The sequence below is a fragment of the Leptinotarsa decemlineata genome, unplaced genomic scaffold (assembly GCF_025532065.1).
Source record: "Leptinotarsa decemlineata unplaced genomic scaffold, Ldec_3_MD MMD2_tig00026282_RagTag_RagTag, whole genome shotgun sequence".
Taxonomy (NCBI): Eukaryota; Metazoa; Arthropoda; class Insecta; order Coleoptera; family Chrysomelidae; genus Leptinotarsa; species Leptinotarsa decemlineata.
Genome location: NW_027412668.1, coordinates 22,780,292 through 22,803,046, shown reverse-complemented (window position 1 = coordinate 22,803,046; position 22,755 = coordinate 22,780,292). Strand labels below are relative to the sequence as shown.

At 35.1% G+C, this 22,755-nt stretch overlaps 1 long non-coding RNA gene across 1 annotated transcript; it reads left to right on the top strand.

Moving 5' to 3' along the window:
* Positions 1 to 20,666: 20,666 nt before the first annotated feature.
* On the top strand, positions 20,667 to 22,458 carry LOC141484747 (uncharacterized). Its single transcript, XR_012466776.1, has 2 exons — positions 20,667 to 21,684; positions 21,986 to 22,458. It is a non-coding gene; the product is annotated as an uncharacterized lncRNA (long non-coding RNA).
* Positions 22,459 to 22,755: the final 297 nt, after the last annotated feature.

The window sequence follows — 22,755 nt, the reverse complement described above, 5'->3', positions numbered from 1 at the left end:
CACATACAAATGACGTATCATTGTTGCATAATGAAGCAAACACTCATACTGACAATGTAAATACAACAAATAGTTAGAAGAAAGGAAAACTGGTGGAAAGAGAGAGTAATATTCGAAAAGAATGTGACGTTGGATTGTTCTACTAATTCAAGATATTACCTTCAATAGGATGTAGTTTATATTCATAGCCTAGAGAGAACTTCGATTATGAATCCAGTTCATAAACAGATTTCAATATATCATAGTTTTGATTCACATGTTCTTGACTTGAATTTGTATTTATTGAAGATTGCTCTAATCTGTTTAAAATCTGTGTAAAATCTGTTTTTCCGTTAATCAGCTGTCACCCCCATACGAAGGACAACTCTCAGAAGTTGAGAAACTTGTGCGAGCTAAGGACTAACGAGGTCTTACCTTTCAACGTGTGATTCCTAACACGGTTGCAGAATCATCCCCGCTTCAACCAGATAAATTATCTCGTGAAAAATATCTGATCGAGGCGGGAATCGAACCCATGATCTTCCGATCATGAGTCGGGCGCACTACCACCGCGGACAATTCCACAACATAATGTCTGAAGGAACTAGGTTTATTAGTTTTGGGTCAGAGTATGATATAAATCTCTGAGTGCAAGTTAATCTTCAGCGAGGGACATTCGTTTTTTTATGAAGTTTAGCTCGGGTTTCATAATCATGATTTATACTGTGGGTGGGGTTATTATGCATCCATAATATGCAGTGATGATTGTATAATTTTCTCACATCAAATAAGTCTGATTCTTTGTATAGTGCTACAGTGAAGTTTTTTTTTACGATTGAAAATGATTTTCAGGATAGTATTTTGCATTACCTCTAGATTATGTAACAGGCTTTTGCTGACGCCACCCCATATTATAATGCAATATCTCAGGACTGATTCTGCGAGTGAGTTATATATCATTGTTAGTAGCTTTTTATTATTGAGATTTCTGAGTTGGCAGAATTGTGTTAGTCATAAATGCAAATGTGGATCCACTGTAGAAGAAAATGGTTACCATGGCCTAAGTTGTAAATTCAGTTCTGGCAGATTTTCAAGACATCATTACATTAATGATCTCATAAAAAGAGCTCTAGCCAATGCAAAGGTTCCTTCAGTTCTTGAACTCCTTGGTGTTAGTCGAGATGATGGAAAGTGTCCAGACGGGATGAGTCTAATTCCTTGGAAATTTGGAAAACCTCTGGTTTGGGACTTCACCTGCGTGTATACAGTTGCAGCTTCACACCTTGCCGCTACGTCTAATTCCACTGGTGCAGCTGCTATGATTGCAGAAAAATCAAAATTTCGGAAATACTCCACTTTGCTAAGTTCCTACTGTTTCTTTCCTGTTGCTATTGAAACCTTTGGTGTTTTTGGATCTCATGCTTCTTAATTATTGAAAGAAATTGGTAGAAGAATGACGAATTCTACCAATGACAACCGAGCCTATTCATTTTTAATTCAACGAATCAGTATCGCTATTCAAAGGGGTAATGCCACATTGATATTGGGTACTCTTTCGTCTACTCAAAAATTAGATGTTGGGCTTGATGGGCTTGATGGGTTGAAAAATATTGGCAACACCTGTTTAATGAACAGTGTAATTCAATGTTTATCAAATACCTGATGGTTACTGGAATATTTGAAAAAGGATGAGTACATGAAAGATATCAATACTAATATTTCCAGTACGGAGGGTGCTTCAATCAAAGCTTTCGCAGAAGTTATCAAGGAATTGTGGTCAGAAGATTCATCTGATAGAGCAGTGAACAGTCTTTTTAAATAGGCAGATTGAGAATTTTGCCCCTCGATTCAAGGGTCATGCGCATCAAGACGCCCAGGAATTCCTTCGTTATCTTCTAGAAGGTTTACATGATGACGTTAATAGAATTATTGAGAAACCTAAACCGACCTTAATGGAGATTAACGAAAACTTGAGCGACAGCGGAAAAGCACAAAATCATTTTTATTTATTCAACTGTTATATTTTTACTTGTAGTTTATTTCACTATTATTTCATTTCAGGTTTATTTTGCTTAATATAATTGTTATTTTCAGCTATTCATTTTTAATTATTCTTTTTTAGTTGTTTCAGGGATTTCAAATCATTTTATATAGTAGACAATGGAAGTCCGAACCAGTGAAATTCATCATGAAACATTGTCAATCACCTTCAAGCAAACAAAGAATAAGCAATTCAACTGAAAGGTTAATTAGTAATATACAAAATCACATTTATTTCAAGAGAGGTAGATCATATAGTTTATACCAAAAAGTTGATTGCTGGACAATTTCTCCTTCATATTCCAGTTGATTGAACCATTGTATCCCTACTGGTGATTTTAGAAATAATACCGCTGTTTTGACATTTGAAAAAAAATCATGTAACCAGATAGAATGTCTACACAAGAATTGTTATATCAATTGAATTTGGGTCCATTCCGTAAGGTATATCAAAATTATATGAACATTTTGGATATAAAAAAGTTTGAGTGCGAACCTGTCCAAAATCATTTCGTGAGTCCTGCCCTCTTATCGTCACTTCCCAAAATGGCGTCTAGATACTTTTCCACATCAAAGGCGGCATGGCCAAATGTCCATGCTGATTGTAACCTATGCTGTGATTATGTCTTCCCTGCCTTTTAAAAAGCCAGGAAGAAATCACGTGTGCTTTGCCCCCGTTTCTCAAACCGTTTTTCCTAACCGACGTCCACATGCGACGGAGGTCACCAGAAAACCTATTTCGCTGATCTGACAAAACTCACGATTTCAAGGTTGGGAAATTGATATATCCATATCTACATCCTGAGCGGTTTTCAGCTACGTGACAAATATGTCTGACTGTGCATATTTCAAAAACACGCCGATGAATTTTGTTTATATAAACACTTTCTTGGTCTTGCTATGATGTTACATTGTATGAGTCACAGAACCGGCGTTTAAAAAAATTCTGAATTTAAGAAATCTGTCTCTTCCCGAAGTTCGAATGTATATTACCATATAAAGCTTTCGCTAGGTATTACAGTTTCTTAGTTGAAATACAGGACGGTGTATTGAAAACCAGGTCACGCTCACTGTCTAGCCTATAAGGTTGACTTTTTATGTACTACGTTCAAAACTATTGACATATTCTGAACTAATTTGCCGAGGTTAGCGGTTTCACTCCTATAGTTTATAACTTCAAATTGTTTTTTCACCTATCAATTGTTACTCTCGGCCTTTATATTCCTGAAGAATCCAGCCTTTCGTATCGGTAAAACGTTGAACAACTCAAAACCAATAACAGTTACCAATCTTGAATAACGGGAACTACATGAGTTTTTTATTTTTGTGATAATGTTATAGTTTGACGTTCCATTTTTCCTCGATATCCTCAATAACTGTGAGTAGTACTTACAGAATGGTTGAAAGAGTTTATTTATACTTGATATTTTTTAAGGATGAAACACAAGCACTACAAGAAAATCCTTGCTCTAAGAGCAGTGCCTGTGCCAAAGTAGTGATTCATATTGGATCTGATCCTATTGGAAAAACGTTCTCAGGAAGTTTATTTCACATAAACGCAGTTTTCCAAATGGAAGAGTTTTTGAACAGTGGAGTTCTAGGTTTACTGAGGTGAACCTCAAAACGATGAGCAGCCACATTCTACCGCTCTTGGTGGAATCGAATGTGCCAAGTATCCATAGAAGAGAGACAAATTCCCAACCTTTCTTCGATGTTCCAGACTATCAAGGTTACAAGTGATGTTCGCGTCTCCAGTCAGGCAGATTGCTCTTTTCTAGGTGGAATCCAGCAGCTTCAGGGTATGCTTAGATGCGGTTCTCCATACATAAGAGCAATACTCCAAAGAACGTTTGAACTGAGCTTTATAAAGCATCAGAAGTTGCTAAGGTGTGTACAGTTTTCTGGTTCGGAACAGTGTTCCAAGCTTTTGAGAAGCAACATGTGCAATTCCAGCGACATGATTGTGCCAAGATATATTGGTGTCAATTTTAACTTTAACACCCAACAAATTTATCGAAGCAGAAAATGGAATTGTCTGACCTGGCAGTATTATATCCGGTTCTGAGACATTTATCTTTTTGGAGGAAACCGATGCCTGGGTTTTTGTCGCTTTGAATTGAACTTGGTTACTTTCACGCCAATTTGAAATTACTCCTAGATCCTCATTAAGATATGCAACCTCCTGCTGCCGGTGAAGCATTCCAGGACATCCACAGCGGATGTCCTGGAATCCAAATGGAATGACGAAATAAGTGTGCTATCGTCAGCAAAACAATATATTGAATTCTTGGTCCGCGAAGATAATGAATGAAAACTAACATTACCTACTTGAAAAAACCAATCCTTCGAGGAAGAAAATAAATAAAATATTTTGAAGCAGAGTTCAAATTTCCAAAGGCGAGTCCAGGTGATTTTCAGCAAATCAGTACATCACTTCGCACAAAATGGAGTTCGAACTTGTCATCAAATAAAATATATATGCATATAAAAGATTTGTTCGAATAGACAATAAGGACAATAAATCTGAAATTATATTCATGAATATTTTTCCATTTTCAAAAAACGAGAAAGCGATTTGTGTTTGAACTAATACTTGACGTTTCCACTAAATAAAGTGCGTTCGGTATTCAATTCACAGTTCGGGTTTAGCATAGAACATATTTTTAGGCTAGATTGATGTGTTTGCGAACTCTTATAATTTTTCACCCTTTTACACTTTCATTAAATTGTTCTGTATTTATTTTGCGATTGTGTTTCTTCCAAAATTTATCCACAGGTACACCTGCAGATCAAGTTGTTTCCTGGTAAGTTATCTTTGGGTGATCAGCAGAACGGAAGTGTACTCTTTTAACAATATTCCAATATTTCGATAAAATGTATTATCATCTTCAAGGAAGAGCTACAAAATGTTCTATGATGATAGTAGGTACAATATTATAAAATTATTTCAAAAGGCTCAACTTACTGTTAGTGGGGATGACTGTCCAAAAGAATGTTATATTTAAACAATTAACATGTCAATACAATAAAACACAAGTCACAAGAGGTTGACTGCTCACTGATATAAGAGATATTATTCGAATTTCACTCATTGAAAATCGTTATCTGTTTTGAAGTTATGAATTACCGGTAAGAGCCATGTGGTTGAAGACCAGTGTGTGTCAGTATATTATGTTTTCACCGATGATATCATATGCTAAAGTGTCATCCCGGGTGTACATTCGTTCGTCTATGACATTATCACGACGTTTCAGCAAAATCCCACTCGTCATATCCATGATAAGGGCTATTACCTTCATCAGGTAAAGCAAATTTGTGGTTTGGGAAGTAAGTCTCCCGTAACGCAGGAATCAATGCAAGTAGCATACTAATGGGCTTGTTACATGATTTTTGGTTAATAGTTCACTTGATAGAAATTTTAAATTGAAAAACAGTGCACTTTATTTCATCTCTCTAAGTACCGTAGTTTTCCCGTAATTAATTATTAAAAATCGAATGTGCTAGGGTGGTGACGTCACGGCCCTATTCCCGCTTCTTGTTCGATTGACCAATAGGAACAATAGAAATAATCAACATTGCCGAATCGTAAAATTTACGGAGCCTATAATTATCAATTTAATTATGGAAGTGTTTATGAACCCGTTAACGTTTCAACGAATGAAAAATTCTCCACATACACGAAAAATCATGTTTGGAAATAAGTTCTATATCTAAAATCAGTACACAAAGTCGATAGATCACAAAATATTTACCTAAACTATGATTTTATGCATTATTTCATAATATACAGTTATGAAAATCAAAAAATATAGCAAACTGGATTAAAGAATCATTTCAAATATTCAATTCATTCTACAATCCTCAATCTGTACAACTGCAATTTATTATTAAAAAAAAACGATTCCTACATACATACCTCTTTCTAATATAGCTACCAAATTCAATCTGTTGAATCTTCCAAAACTTGAGAGGAAGGTTGAATGAGGTCAAGTATAGACAGAATTGATTGTACTCGAACTGATCCATTGAAAGCTTCTGAGGTAATAATACCAATAATCATATGATAAAATTTAATTAATTTTGTTTCATACTTTTAGTAACAGGATTAACTCTAGATAATACTTTCTGTGGAGAATATTTGAAGTTGAAATATAAAACTGTGTCATCAAATTCAATATTTTCGTTGCCCTTCCATTTATAGTCACTTTTTAAATTATTTCTATAAAGTCTTAAAAGAGTAGAAGGAGTGTAGTTCTTTTATCCTTTGGGAACCTAAACCCATTATATGAAATGACTCACTTATAAACCAATGCGTTTTCTGTTTTCTTGTGCCATTTCGCACAATTAAAATCAGCACAAGAATGCACCATATTAATATTCAAATATATCTCTAAAACACTTTTGAAACATACACAAACTAAACTCGATGAAAAAACGAAGAAAAAGTTGAAACTCAATGTTGCAAAAACAAACAGAATGAATTCTATAATATGGGTGCTGTAATTATTCATTCATTTTTTTTAGAATAAAGCCAGCAAACAAATATACAATAATAAGATCGCTGGAATCTACGAATTAAGCATAAAAATGGCCAATAATATTTGCCTTGATAACTGATATAGTACAAGTTATATCTAAATATGATTCTTAATAGAATTAAACGAGCTGTCTTTTTAAATGGTTTTCGAATGCTCATGAACCTTAATATAATAAATCAATTATGCATTCATACCACCCAGCGAAAATAAGAATTCAACGTTACTGGTATATTAGCCATATTGTCATCCAGTCAGCCAGCGCCCTTTGTAGTGTATGCGACAATGTGCTCTTTCTAATGTCAATGGTTTCCTCAAACTTCGTATATTTGTTATAATAATTTCAAAATGAATGTTGAGTCTAGTTTTGTTAAAGCTGACTAACGACAAATTACCAAGAGTCAATTCTGAAATGATCGGTGAATTTTACTTGAAAAATTTGCAATACTTTGGTACCGAAATGGAGAATGAAAAATTGAAACGGTAGGGCGTATATTTAATAGGTCTTTTATATTTATATGACATTCATTTAAATTCTTGCTTTTCGAATTATTCTTTTTTATGCAAATATAAAGAGATTTTGGGACCAATTAGGGGTATAATATACCCCTAACTCGATCAGTCTATAAGCAAACCAGTATCATTTTCCATAGCATGGAACAAGTCCATGCGCCCATCAGCCAGGATGATTCCCTCAAGTAACCTGTAACCATTCTGGCTAGAATATGTAGCTCAGTCCTGTGGAATATATTTTTAAATATCCTGTGTGAAAGCAATTTTAGAATACTGGAGAGATTGAAGTTGATTGGTCGATATTGAGGTTCAAGGTGTGAAATTCTCAACTTGATACACACAATAATTCACCCAAATGGGGGCATACGTAAATTTCGTCAGTTTTGAAGTTGGAAACCTGAAGTTTTGGGTTGATAAAAAAATATTGTAACTATTTGTTTAAAATGGTCCGTCACAAAATTTAATGTGACAAACTAAATTATATGCAAGCGAAGCCGCGGGCAACAACTAGTATTCCATAATGTTAAGCTTGTTTAAGGTTAAGTGGTAGAACTAATTTTGAATTATTGATTTGAACTTCGCCTTTGATGTCAGCCCTAGGATTAGAATTGATTTTCTAAATGTAAAAAAATGTATTTGTATCCTAGATTGACAGAATAAAGACACATTATTATTATTTTTATGATATACCTCCCCCGGCCGGGATATTCCAACTTCCCCTACTGCAGGGCGATTCACAGGAGGTGAACGAATTATAAGTAACCAAATTATGCCCAAAAGAATATGACGAATTTCTCTCAAATTATGTATATAAGCTAATTCAAAAAACAATATTGTGGTTGAATAAAATTGCTGGAAAAAAGACTTGGAAAAAATGGACAATGGACAAGTCGGGTCAGTTTTTAGGTTGTTCTATACATTACTAGTTCAACTTGTTACTTTTTTGTACTTTAAAAATCCTGAAAAATATTGGAAATACATTGTGAAATATACATTATTCCCATTTCATTTGCACTGACGCCAAGACACTTGTTATTAATTTGAACTCATAATCAATAACACCTCTACAGTGATATAAAATTATCACCATTAACGATATCCTCATCTGTTTACTGCACTTCTTGAGAATACTTCAAAATCTGAAGATCAGTTCGATACTGCAGATAAATACATGATTCAATTAATCAAAACATGAGCTGACGTGAAAGTTTTGTTTCGTCATTTGAAACTAAATAATATAGTCTCAAGAGGTTTGAAAAACAAAAACAATGAATAAATAATACGTTTTGACGTTTTGAATAAATAATTATTCATTTTATGTAGATTCTTTATCTGTATTAAATTTAATGTTATCTCACCAAGGACGTCCTGTCTACTGAAATAGCAATTGTATATGAAAGAATTACAAAAATTCCATTCAAAAAAGATCATACTACTGATAATTATCAGTTATATCAGATGTAGATATACATTTCTTATTTTCCAACATTCAAGTCTCGTTCCATAATAGTACGGTAGAATTACAACTAGAGGTAATTAAGACGTTGGGACATTTCTCCCCACTTGTTCATCTGAATAATCTTCACTTTGAACAGAGTACATTTCTGAATGAAATAAGTGAATATGACTTTAATATTTGGAAGAAGTCAATAGAGAAACAGACATAAGCAAGTATTATTGATACTTGAACTTCAAAAAATAATTGAAAACCCCACAAAAGCTCTTGAGGATCGTCAATAAAGATAAAATATTACCAGATTACAAATTTGGATGTCGAGGTTTCTTAACAATTGATGCAGTGTAAGCGATGATGAAAACTATTCAACTCAAAAATGAAACATCCAAAATAATCTCTCTCTGTTAGTTTTTGCTTCTTGGTAAAGTGTTTGACATGGCGAGTCATTTACAATTGTTGAGATTCTCAGATGAAACTGTTTTTCGCTTTTTACTTTTTCATGTTATATTTTTATATGAAAACTTCCGTATAAAACTATAGGTCTACAAAACAAGTCGTTTATGGAGTAATTCAAGGTACAATGTGCTCACAACTTTTTTCGCTGTAAATAATTATTCTTTTTCTGAACACCAAGGTTCAAACCATAAATTTTGCAGATGACCCAGTTGCTGAACCTTGTAATCGATCTAAAATTAATAGTCAACTGATTCAGACACAAAAAATAGAAAATTATAGATGTTTTCTTTACCTGCTACAAAAATACTTACCTGTTTTCATTACGATGAATTCAGTGAGGTTCTCATATTTGTCGTTTTATGAAATTCAAATGAAATTCTCCATTTTTCACACACACGAGTGTTCAGCAAAATCTACAAAGGATGGCTTCCACTCTCTCTTTCTCTCTCTGAACATATCGATATTTCTGAGGTTAACTCATAATTACTTCGGGTTGGTTTATTATCTGTTAGGTTCTTTCATTGAATTTTTCAATGACACTTCCATTGACACTGCCAGTGACAATTTTAAATGGTTTTATTTAGCTTGCCCAGTTTGTTTGTTTATTTGGGTCAAATTTAGTTACTGAAGTTTGACCACCTTTCTGTTGACAGATTGATCTGATGTTTGGTACACACATTCAGTTTTGATAAAATTTAATAAATTCTGTATCATAGTAAATTCAAGAAGGCTGCAGCTACACAAGTACCTCAGTATTGTTATCAAATGACAAACAAGGCTTGACTAGTGGAATAGTAGTACACTTTGAAAAAGATGCAAATTCAAGATGGCCACAGCTACAAAATGGCGGATTACATATTACCTTGCAACACTGCGGCACTGAATGAATTAAACAGAATTGAAGGATCAAGGATTGAGAAGGGTAAAGTATCAAAATTAGAAACTGAACCCGAAAATGAAATAAGTAAAAAAACTTTATGTTGAACGGTTTTATTGAAAAAAATAATAATAATAATTAAGGTAACGTACTTGAATTTGAAAAATAATTCGGAAAGTCCTAGGTAGCAGTCATCACATCGCATTCGCTATGCCCAACGATTTCATTATTTTTTTATCTGATCAATACTGTAGATTTCTGGGGCTGGTGGTATGATGACCTTCCGAATTTTAGTTTTTATTACATTATCTACATCATTATCTTTTTTTTCAATAAAAATGTTTAATATTCTCTTTTTACTTATTTTTAATGGTTTGATTTTAGTGTAGTTAGAACAAGTAGCCAAGCTTCATTGGCCTTTTAGGTTTTCTCTGTTCTATTGAAAATGTTTGTGTGTTTATGAATTCCGATGGCTTGCCTGTACAACCTGGCCATAATTCGGATGTCTTCGAATTCAATATGGTGACCTGAATAATCAAAAATTAACTATAGTTGTTTGAAATATATAACTCAGAACTAGAGTAGGAAAATCTATCTTATATTATTAAGTAGAAAATCAAAAATAATTTCCCGATCATACTAAATATCAGCCGAAATTCAGATTGATTCCGTGAGCAGAGTGATTTTTGATCTTGTTAATTACTTTAAAAGACAATTATTCTAACCGAGAACAAATCAGAACAAATCATTCCAGGGATTGAATGAAATTTAAATTGAGACATTTGAAGAGAAATAGATTTTATAGATTTTGTCCATATATAAGTTTTTGACGATCATATTAGGTCGAAGAAGAAAGATAAATCGATTTTTTAATATGTTTTAATATATGAGATAGAATACTTTGAGTTCACTGCATGTTATATTTGTTTTTTTGTTACTTCTAGAAGTAATGACGACTAACACATTGATTCATAGAAATAGGTAACTTCTTTTCTACCTTCTAGAAATTTGAAATGTTCATAAAATGAGCAACTTTGGCTACACAAAACCAATGGTGAGATTAATCGAGTCTTTTCTAGCTGACAGGCGATGCCGCTGCAAAGTAGGACAAGAACTCTCAACCATGCGATTACTGGAAGCAGGGGTCCCATAAGGTGCAGTCTTTTCGCCACACCTCTTCTCGGTATACACAGCAGAAGTGTCCAAGCCGGAGAACAACTTTAATAACAAGTTGGCGCTCTACGCGGACGACACAGCTCTGCTGGCGAGATCAACAAGCCAAACGCACGTCACTAGATACTTGCAGCAACAGGCAGATAGATTAGAGGAATGGGCCAACCTGTGGAATATCAGTATGAACCCTGACAAGAGTCAGGCAATACTGTTCACCCGGAGGATGGTACACCCGGAAGGAAACATCATCTTCAATTGACAAGGAATTCCGTGGACCAATAAAGCTAGATACCTGGGAGTCAATCTAGACAAAAGATTAACGTTCAGGTCTCACGTACGGCAGAGAATAGGAATGATGAGATCTGCCCGACAAAACCTAATACCTATAATATATTGAAGAAGCAACATGGGATTGAAAGTGGAGCTGCTGATGATAAAGACCGTATCTGTATGCCTGCACTTCCTGGGGCCAGTGCGCACCGACACACAGAAGACAGATCCAGTCGTTTATGAAAGCGTTCGTAAGGGCCGCCGTAAACGCTTCAAGATAGGTAGCGAATAGTTTGCTCACGATGCAAAATGGGGATTTACTCGAGCGTCATAGAGACATTTCAGGTTGCAAAGCTTAGATAATAAGAAGAAAAAAATGTTATATAATATATACCTTTTCATCGGTGGGAGAAGCGGCTATATATTTTTAAATATGTAAATAGTTGAAAGACACGCCAGATGAAGCCATTGTATGGCGAAACACGTGTTGCGTTTTTGTAAAACAATTTAGTGAAAATCTCACAATAAAGTGTTTTTGGAATACGTTAAAAAAATACTGTTGCATGGACATACTCAAGCGCTTCAGATATTGATAGCATCAATGTCCTACGTATTTTCAATAATGTTCGTATGTTAATCTGATCATTTGCATGATGCGGGTGGTTGTACGTAAGGGTTAAAAGTGAAAAGAAAAAAAATTATCGAGCGCGTCAGATTTTCTAAGGGGGTGTTGAGTGAAACAAAAAAAAACTCTCATTCAATAATCTGACTATTTCGGTCTGACGCAAACTCGCGGTCATTATTATAATGTGCAATAAAAATTCGCCATTTTGAAATACTCAAGCGCGTCAGATCAAGATATATATCGTTCATCTTTATGTTCTAGACGTGCTGTCTCATAATCTGACGATTATCTGGAGGGATTCGCCTAATCTGACAAAAAATATCATTTTTAAATTTTTTTTTCCAATCATTGAACTTAAATAATTGAAAAGTTCATTAAATAGCATGCAAATAAATAAGTGTATGCTTCTTAAGTAGAATACTTGTATTTATAAGAAAATAATTTTTAAAAAATGCTCAAAAAAATAATTTTTTATATTCAATTGATTGATTAATCATCATCTTCATCACAAACGAGTCTCTGTGATCAGCTGTGATGGCGTCATGGCAACAGAATTCAGAGTCGGGACGGAGTGAGAGACTTATAGATAGAGAAAAAGTGAAAGAGGAATAGAAACTCGTAGGGGGAAATATAGGTATCACACAGCTGCACGCATCAAACTTCATTGACGAATTTTTGTTATTTCGGCTTGCGGAAATCGTCAGATTATATATTTTTCGTTATCCTTGAATTATTTCCTTCAAAATAAAAAAAATCAGCTACGCTTAAGAATGTCGCACTCTCAAATTATCATATTACTGGAATATACACTTTTCAGCATGTAATTAACTTACCCTACTTTAATCTGACGCGCTCGAGAATTTCTGATGATCAATTTTTTTTTACTAATCTGATTCTGTATTCTTCACGGGTGGCCTTATATATGTGGCTCATATTTGGTGGAGGTACTTAACCGGGTACAAGGTATCCCCCTGTATATTATTCTGCCGCGCTTTAGTAAATCCCGAAATCCCCGCTTGGGCTCCCCTATTATAGGTACATTATCCGGGATCTAGACCCGAACATACACTATGTAGCCGCATATATATATATATATATATATATATATATATATATATATATATATATATATATATATATATATATATATATATATCTAGATCTAGACAATGCGCTAAACAGAGATGATCCAAGATTCCGAGAGAGAAACAAACACAGGAGGCCAACGAAGCAGAACCAGACACCACCTCCGAGAGTCGCTATCAGGCGGCTCCGGTAAGTATAAAAATTTCTTAACCAGTTAGAAAAGCCACGATAAAAACAAACATAAGACTAGAAAGTAAAAGCACTCAAAGGCTGACTTTCGACTTGAAGAGGTCAGATGTCAATCTTGCTGAAGTGCCCATCAGTAGGTAATCTCAGGACCGCTCCGGAGGAGCGAAGTTGGATGGACGAGATGGGGTGTTCTGCACACAGTAACCTTGTGGAGAAGATCTCAATTGAGGGCACTCAACCTGGTAGGGGGCATGCTGAGAAATAATCATTTAAAGATTCTCAAATTTATATATTAATGAAACCTTATTTTCAAAACTGATCAAAAAGCACAATAAAGCCTCGCTTTTTTTCTGTAGAAGTTGTTATTCACTTTGCAAACAGTTGATCCATAATAACATTTTCAGAGCGATTTCCACCTTTCAAAACAATTTTACAATCAGTTTCAATTTTAATTTGGAGTGATAGCACCGAGCTTCATCTGTATAGGAAGATTAGCTAGGTACATTTTCTCACATAGACTGAATTATTGTATGAACGTTGATTGCCTACATATTGCGGTTAAAACTCTCGATCTCGAAAATCTTTAAATACATAAAATTCTCTGGGAAAGAAAGGTTTTGGCTCCCTACTTCTCCAGCTACATACATACAAAAAATATGGAAATCATCCGAAACATCGAATATCCTCCATTGAGGATGACAGTGTTCCATGTGAGTGAAATTTTACCTATTTCATTTACTATATTGTGTAGCAAATCAGATATCATTCATAAATGATATCTGATTCAATTCCATAACGAATGTTTGGAACTGAATACAGGTAAGTTTTTTTATATAATTCAGTGTCTCTATGAAAGTAATTGTTTCGAATGTATTTTTCATTCATCTCTCTCTAAATATATATAACTCAAAGATGACTGACTCACTGACATAGTGATCTATCAACGCACAGCCCAAACCACTGGACGGATCGGGATGAAATTTGGCATGCAGGTAGATGTTATGACGTAGGTATCCGCTAAGAAACGATTTTGATCAATTCTACCCCTAAAGGGATAAAATAGGGGATGAAAGTTTGTATGAAACTTTGTCAATTTTGAACCGATCAGGCTGAGACTTTGCATGCATGAAGCTACTATGACGTAGGCATCCCCTAAGAAAGGATTTTGATAAATTCCACCCCTGAGGGGATAAAATAAGGGATGATGGAGGATGTAAATGTATTAGTTTGAACCTATCAGTACCTAATGGAACGAATGAATTAAGACGAACAAAAAAAGTTTTTGTTCTAAATGTTGACAATAGATGGCGTTAGTATTATTTTAAAATGCGCTATCGTTGTGTTTTCACTGAGTTACATATACCCAATGATGAGTGGCCGCCGTATCTAATAGTACATACTATACCTAAATATTTCTAGCAGATTATATTTGACGATTCTGGCTGTTCTTTTCTTGGCATATTTTGGATTGCATTTGCTTTGTTTTGGTTTAGTAGTTTTGGTTATAGACTCTGCTTTGTATTTGGCATTTGTTTTCGTTTGGTTTAAGTATAGGTTTTGTCGGTTAGACTTTTTTAAAATGGCTAAAGAAAATTTGAACGTTAATTTAGAAGTTAAAGAATGTACTGTCGTCCCTATTTTTGGTGACGGTGCATGTTTGTTTCGTGCTCTCTCTTATTTAATGTACGGAACACAAGATAGAGCGATGGAGGTGCGTTCAGAAATTGTCAGATATGTGGTTAATGACTGGAGCAAGTTTTCAATTATGACCCACGACAGAAATGGTGATAACTACGTAACACCTGACGAATATTTTGCTGATATGATGAAAAATGCTACTTATGGCGGATTTTGTGAGTTAATAGCAGCAGGATTAATATTCCTATTCAATTTTGAAGTTCATAGAAATGGTCTTATATATACGGAATCTGGATCTAACGACTATCCGGTAAGGCGATTACGATTCAGCAAAGATTTCTCCAGTGGGCATTTATGCCTATCTTCCCATAATAGCACAGAAAATTACTCGGCGTCGTATGAAAGTAGCTGTAGAAGAACATAATTTTGGAATTGATACACCTTTGCAATTTAAAGTTGATAAGGGCTGTCAGGAGGTACCTGTTTTAGAGCGTGAACATTCACCTATTGTATCTTCAATAAATTATGATGACAATTTAATAAGAAGTTTATTGTCCCAATTTGAGTCTGTGACATTAAAAAAAAACAAACATAGGGCAAGGTTTACTAATTACACACGAAAAAATCTAATGAAAAAGGCAGAAAAAGGAAATGGACAGGCTCTATACCTGAATCCCACCGTAAAGCTGTGTCTGAATATAAGAAAAAAACCCTGATGTTCAGAGGCAAGCTGTTGCCACCTACCAGGCTGCACACCCTGAAAAACACAGGCAAGCTGTCGCCACCTACCAGGCTGCAAACTCTGAAAAATACAGGCAATCTGTCGCCACCTACCAGGCTGCAAACACTGAAAAACATAGGAAATCTGCCGCACTATATTAGGCCAGGAATACCGATGTGCATAGAGTGATTCAGTCACGGTATAGAGAAAATACAATTCAGCGTGTATGGAGAAGCAAGTTGCTGTGACATTAAAAAAAAACATAGGGCAAGGTTTACTAATTACACACGAAAAAATCTAATGAAAAAGGCAGAAAAAGGAAATGGACAGGCTCTATACCTGAATCCCACCGTAAAGCTGTGTCTGAATATAAGAAAAAACCCTGATGTACAGAGGCAAGCTGTTGCCACGTACCAGGCTGCACACCCTGAAAAACACAGGCAAGCTGTCGCCACCTACCAGGCTGCAAACTCTGAAAAATACAGGCAATCTGTCGCCACCTACCAGGCTGCAAACACTGAAAAACATAGGAAATCTGCCGCACTATATAAGGCCAGGAATACTGATGTGCATAGAGTGATTCAGTCACGGTATAGAGAAAATACAATTCAGCGTGTATGGAGAAGCAAGTTGCTTTAGGGTTTGGCGTATGACCCAGATATTGCTTATGGAACTGACAGCAGTGTAGTCTTAGGTTCTATCAGTGGTGTCAGTGGTGTAACGCCTTGAAGTGGAAAGATGAGACACCTGGCATGTGTTGTAGCGCCGGTAAAGTACAACTTGAGCTCAGTTCAAACAACTGCCTGAACTACTTTACAGTCTGCTTAATGATTTACACCTAAATCTTGTACACTTCATGGATAATATCCGAAATAAAAGGAAGCGGTTTTTCACCAACTTTTAAAGTTCAACGACAAATCTATCATTTAATTGGGAGTATATTACCGGAACCTGGGCAGGATGCACAGTTTGTGCAAATTTAATTCGTCGGTGAATATGATAGAGAAGCTAATATTCGATGTTCTAAATTTCCTGATTTGAGACCAAATTTAATTAAACAATTGCAGCTTATGTTATATGAAGTGAACCCATCCATAAAAGATCTAAAAACAGCCATTGATAAAATATCGCATTCAGAGTCGTTCAAGGTCGTAATACATGCAGATAAAAAACCACAAAGAGAACACAGAGGCAGATTTAATGCACCAATGGCAAATGAAGTGGCTGTTGTATTGGTAGATCAGCATTTTAACCGAAGAGACATCATCCTGGAAAGCCGAAGTAACTTACTTCAGAGTATCAGTGAGATACATCGAGCTTATGACGCGCTGCAGTACCCGTTGATGTTTTGCTGGGGGGATGCTGGCTATTCAATCAACATACCACAATGCGATCCCACAACTAAGTTGAAAAAAACAGTATCTGCTGTAAGTTTTTATTCATACAGTCCCTAATTGTTTACACACGCTAAACAAAAGTTAAGCCGCAAAAACTATACCTAATTAATAATAATACTTCTTAACGCGAGCGAAGCCGCGGGCAAAAGCTATAAATATATACTCCTTCCAATTTAAATAAAAATCTCGTGTTACGGTTTTTGACCGATTTTCATGAAATGTTTCCTAAATTATATTTCATCCTGCTGAATGATCATGGTGTTCCTTTCCAGAAAAAAAATTACGAACTTTTTTGTGTTCTTTGTCATCAAATTTGGTACCCTATAGAAATAATTCATATGGCAAAACGAAGTTTGCCGGGCCAACTAGTATTTGAAAAATAATGAAGTATAAAAAAATTGTGAATTGATATTTGTATATTTTATCGCTTCCAGTACTCGTAATGCCATTTGAAAGTTAGTCGTTCTGCATTAGGGAAATATATTTCCTAAAACACAGATTCGTATTGTGTCTACATATAACCTGCTGTATATGTCAATTTACATTCTGTATCATTAGTATGAATATGAATTTATCGCCACTCAATGCGATTTTATCGATATACCTTTGACACTGTTATCAGCAATGTCTGAGAACAAAATTGATTTGATCGTCTGTAATTCTCAATTACAATAAATGAATATTCTGCAGTATCAATGACTTATTGACATATTTCTGACTTACAATAAAGGGATAATAATACTATCTCCTGCGGCACCTGGGGTTATAATAAGTCCGCAGTAACCCTTGCCTGTTGTAAGACGCAACTAAAAAAGAGGCTCAATCCATTGGTATCATGCGATCCGTACCGAAGTATGAATAGTACCTGAGCCTTAGCAGATATCAGCAAGGAGCCTTTGGGATAAAAGACCTGAAGAACTAATTCCTCCATATTTGTGGTACTTCAATGAACCACAAGTATGAACAAAAGAAGGACTCTTCGTGTGATTCAGCTGACTGAAAATGTGACTGGTACAAGCCAAGCTACAACACAGTAAAGGGCTGCCCACACACAGCGACTCACTCGCGCGTTAAGTTCGTGCATTAAGGCGGAACAAAAATTACATTGCCAAACAGGCAGGTGATTCCATGAAAATACCAGTGTTTGAAAAGTCGTCCTTCTGAAGAAGTTGCTGAAAAATTTCATTGAGGAGTACAACCAAATAATTTTTTGTTACAGTGTTTTTCACTGTTAATTAATCAAAAAGATAGAAAAAATATCCTTGATCGAAATAGTGCTTGAAATGGCTATTGGGGAGAAAAAACCATCCACATGTGAATTTTATAAATAATTTGAGAGAAGATTCAGATGCCTATCATAACTATTTGGGGATTTGTTCAACTCTATGAATTCTGTTATGAATTGTTTCAAAATACTGCGTACGTCTGACATCTTTCACGTGTAGTACTTCAAAAGTCCAAAAAGGATATTTTTAGTGACTGAAGACACATCTTGAACACCATCCACAAATACGTGCTTTCCTGCGCGAACCGAGTTCGGTAAAACCTTGATCATTCCAACTTTTATGCAAGCCGCGCTTTCTGGTTTGCGCGTGCTACCATCTTGTCATCCACACGCAAAAAGTAAGCACGATGTGAAGCATGGACGTGTGAACGATCCTTTGAGAGGCTTTCAGCGGTCCTAACGAAGGTTATGGTAAACTTTGATATTGCTCTCATTCATGAACTCTGGGAAAAAGACACGGGGAAATTAATTTACAACAGAACATAAGAGGAACCAAGGACATATAAAATTATCTAATAAAGATCAAATTACTGCCGTTGAGTAACTTTGACTTGACGGCGGTCAAATTGAAAATGACTGGGAAGCAAGGACCTGAGGAAATCATCATTGGATCAGCGTACTTTCCTTACTATTTTCAGTATAAGTTAGTGAGAGTCTGCCAATGCAGATCACCTGACCTGGAGGAATACTGAAACCAGGAATATGTTATGATTTATTACAATTTATTATGGCTAACACTGAACATTCTGAACGTATGCAATAATGTGTTTGACGAGGAAAGTTGTTTGGATTATCTGCATGTGAACTTTGGAATCGGAGGATCTTATACCTCGATCATATGTTTTAAAGACTTCCGGAAAACAAACTGAAAAGCCGCTAAGGCAGACATGAAAACTTGCTTAGACTGCATGAGTTTTGGAATATGAGAGGCTACATACTCAGATTTATCAGCAGACCGATTAATGGGGGCTTTTATGCGTATTTACATTGTCCCTCAGTCAGCCAAAGATCGAACAGGAATGTCCCTTGGTGGAATGAAAATCTGGGACGGATCCCATGAAGAATGCAATACGTCAGACTCTGTAAGATACTCTCGAACTTCCCCGGATCAGAAATTACAAATTTAACACGGGGGTACAGGAGAAATTCAGAACTGAAGGCCCTCAAATACAGCATTCAGAGGATTGGCTGGTGAAGACAGTAAAATAGGCCATATGAATCGTCGGGCCGGATGAAATTTATTCAATAATGCTGCTACAATAATTATGTGTGATTTTTAGAGGAAGATTGGCTATGGGATGACTACCAAAAATATAAAGAATGCTCATGCCCTTCTCCAATTTGAAACCTGGGAAAATCAGACAGCACTTGGCAATGGACTTGAGGCTGATCAGTCTCATGTCATTTGTATTGAAGATACGCCAGGCGTAGGGATTGAAACCAGATATAACGTATTAGCTCTACACCGTGGTGGGTTGAACCATAATAACATTTGCATTTATGGTCTGATGGTCGAAGATGAAACAAACGACTAAGCAGGGTGCAAAAACTTGCTTGTTTGGGTATAATAGGAGTGAAGAACCAAAGAGAAAAGAATATAAAACATGCTATGGGACCACATGTCAGAGAAATATATGCTCGACACAAACTTCCCAGTTGAAGTCATAAACTATGAAGTGGCATCCCGGGAACGTGCTCTGCAGAAATATACTTTTTAACAAACTAGTCGAAATCGAACATGAAACAGTGTATTGACACTATTGTGTCACTACAGTACACAATATAGCAATAAGCAACGAACATCGATATTTTCACAGTCCGCGGGTTTGCAATTGGGGCACTGATGTATAAGGGAGGCTTCAGCTGCAGGCAATGCAAGAAAGGGTCAGAGACGGCTCGTCATTTTTTATGCGAATGTGACACCATGGATCACAGAACAAATTATTCCATCCAAATTATGTTCAGAAGAATATGATTCACATCCAATGAGGGACCTGTGTGAACTAGTAAAGTGAGCAGGGTTATTGGAATGACTGTCATGAAAAAAAAATGAGGGAAAACAGTAATAATCTCACAAAGAAGCATGCAGTGTTTTCTGGAGACTTGAAATAAATAGCTCCCCAGGAAGCAGCAAAAAAGTTCAGTATCTTGTGATCGACACAATGCAAAGCTTCTGAAAAATTATTGTGAATTGCTGCCTTAACTTGCCCTCTAATACTATTTCAATAAACTTTTTGGTGAAGAAAATAATCTTATTCCATCGATATCGCAATCGTCTCAACAACAAAATTGAGACATTATTTTGAGTTGATTCACAAAATGGAGCAGATATTGCAGCCGTAGACAAGAGGAAATGAGAACTCTTGTTTTCTGTTCGAACTTTCGAGGCTTAATTAACTCTTCCTCAAGAACTCCCCACACAGCACTAGATATTCATGGAATATTCCCTGTATATCATGAAACGAACGTATATATTCCAAATATTCATAGAATATTCTTGGAATATATACATGCCTTTAGAATATTCATAGAATATGCTTGAATGAATATGGCAGGATTATTCCCGAAAGAATGTGCATAGAATGTCTATAAATGGATTATTCTCCTTTGAATATTCTAAGAATATTGTCGCTCGAATATACCATATGGTATATTCTTAGAATATATCCCCACGGTATATTTTGGAATATTCTATACAATGGAATTTTGAATTATCTTATAATAACGTATTCAAATAATTCAATATTATTAAAAACAAAAATATTTGAAGATCTTAATCGAATGCATAACCTAATGTATATAACCCTGATAGTGTTAACCAGTTTTTGAACTCAACGCAAAGATTCTGGATGAATTGCTCCAACAGCAACTGTTGGAAACGACAAAAAAATTTGAATGGGCCAATAAATGAACCAATTGCATCAATAAATTGGTTAATTCTCATCCTATTTGTCTTTTTGTATTTGAAATTATTTAATTACAAAGCGAAAAATCCTGGAAACAGAGAAATGGGGAAGTGAATAATTGGAGTAAACGTTTCTGATTGGTCAATTGAAGTGTAGCGCGCGACAGTCGCATAAGCTCTGTGAAAGCGCCTGTCCCTTAATACATGGTACATTTGCGTTTGCGTTAAATTCGACATTTGATTCAACATGGCGGTTGACGTGGCAGGTTCGCGTGTGTAATGCATGGTGTGTTGGTGTTATTATCAAAATATAATTCTATCACGTTCAGTGTACCATTTATAATTTGGGGTTGTCCAATTTGCAGTACAGCGAATAGCGAAGTAAGTAAAATGCAATAGTATCGATAGTAAAGTCATGGTGATTAACCTACTATACCTCATTTTAGGTTCGAGGAGAGTTGGTGTGTGGGATTTATTGGTTTGACTAAGTACATGTTTGAACTAGAGTGATTTCAGTTGTGTATGTTCAATAGAGAAAAGTAAGTGAATGACACATTTTTTTGTATCATTTGTTTTCATAATTTTTATCACTCGTTTTCAAGATAGTATCAATTTGCCCAAAAGGAAACAGAGTGGTACCTGGTACAGGCAGGTGCGCCAAGGAACTGAAAACGTAATGATTACTTTTTTACAAGACAATGCATGTTGTTCTCCAAGTCATAAAATGTTGTAAATGTTCATGAGTAACCTATGCGAAAAATATCTATTTGATTTTTATTCCAGTTTTATTGTGCCACTTTCAAATAGTGATAATGAACGTTAATGTACATTTTGTTCCAGGTATTACTATTGAAACACTGGCTGATGCATTGTTGGACAAATATAAGGAAAACTTTTCTGGTGAGCAAAGTTTGAATAACTTCAAGTAAGTGAAATTCATTGAAGAACCCATCATACCACTCATTTTAAATACTTCATTTGTGGGTTTATTTTTCTAAGTGAGAAACCTAACCTAACCTATTTCTTGATGTTATACACTTTTTCTTTTTCAATGAAATGATATATTTATTATTTTTTAATTAGTGCTGATGAATTCACAGAGTTGTTATTTTAGCATATTTTTTAGTATACATTTGTTTGAGAGTAGGAACATCCTAATTTGAATACATTTCTAATATTTGTAATATGACAGTATTCAGGAATATTTTATTCAGTGAATAAATATTTTGAATTGGATTTTTTATTTTTGATATTGGTTGAAACGTCAAATATTTCAGTGTATATTGTTTTTAAAATATATTTGTTTATGAATATTATGTGTTTTATTACTTGTGTGAATCTTGTATCAAAATGCAATATATACATGCCTAATAGCGGTTACTCGTAACATTCTTGGAATATTCCAAATATTCCTAGAATATTCATAAAATATATTTAAAGAATATTCTGTGGTGTTTCTCTATTGTATATTCCTACAATAAACTAAGAATATCCTGAATATTTTATGAATATTCCTCGGGTTCTATTCCTGGAATATTCTTAATAGAATATACCTTAGATATTCTAAGAATATTATAAGATATTCCAAGAATATTCCCAAGAAATATTCT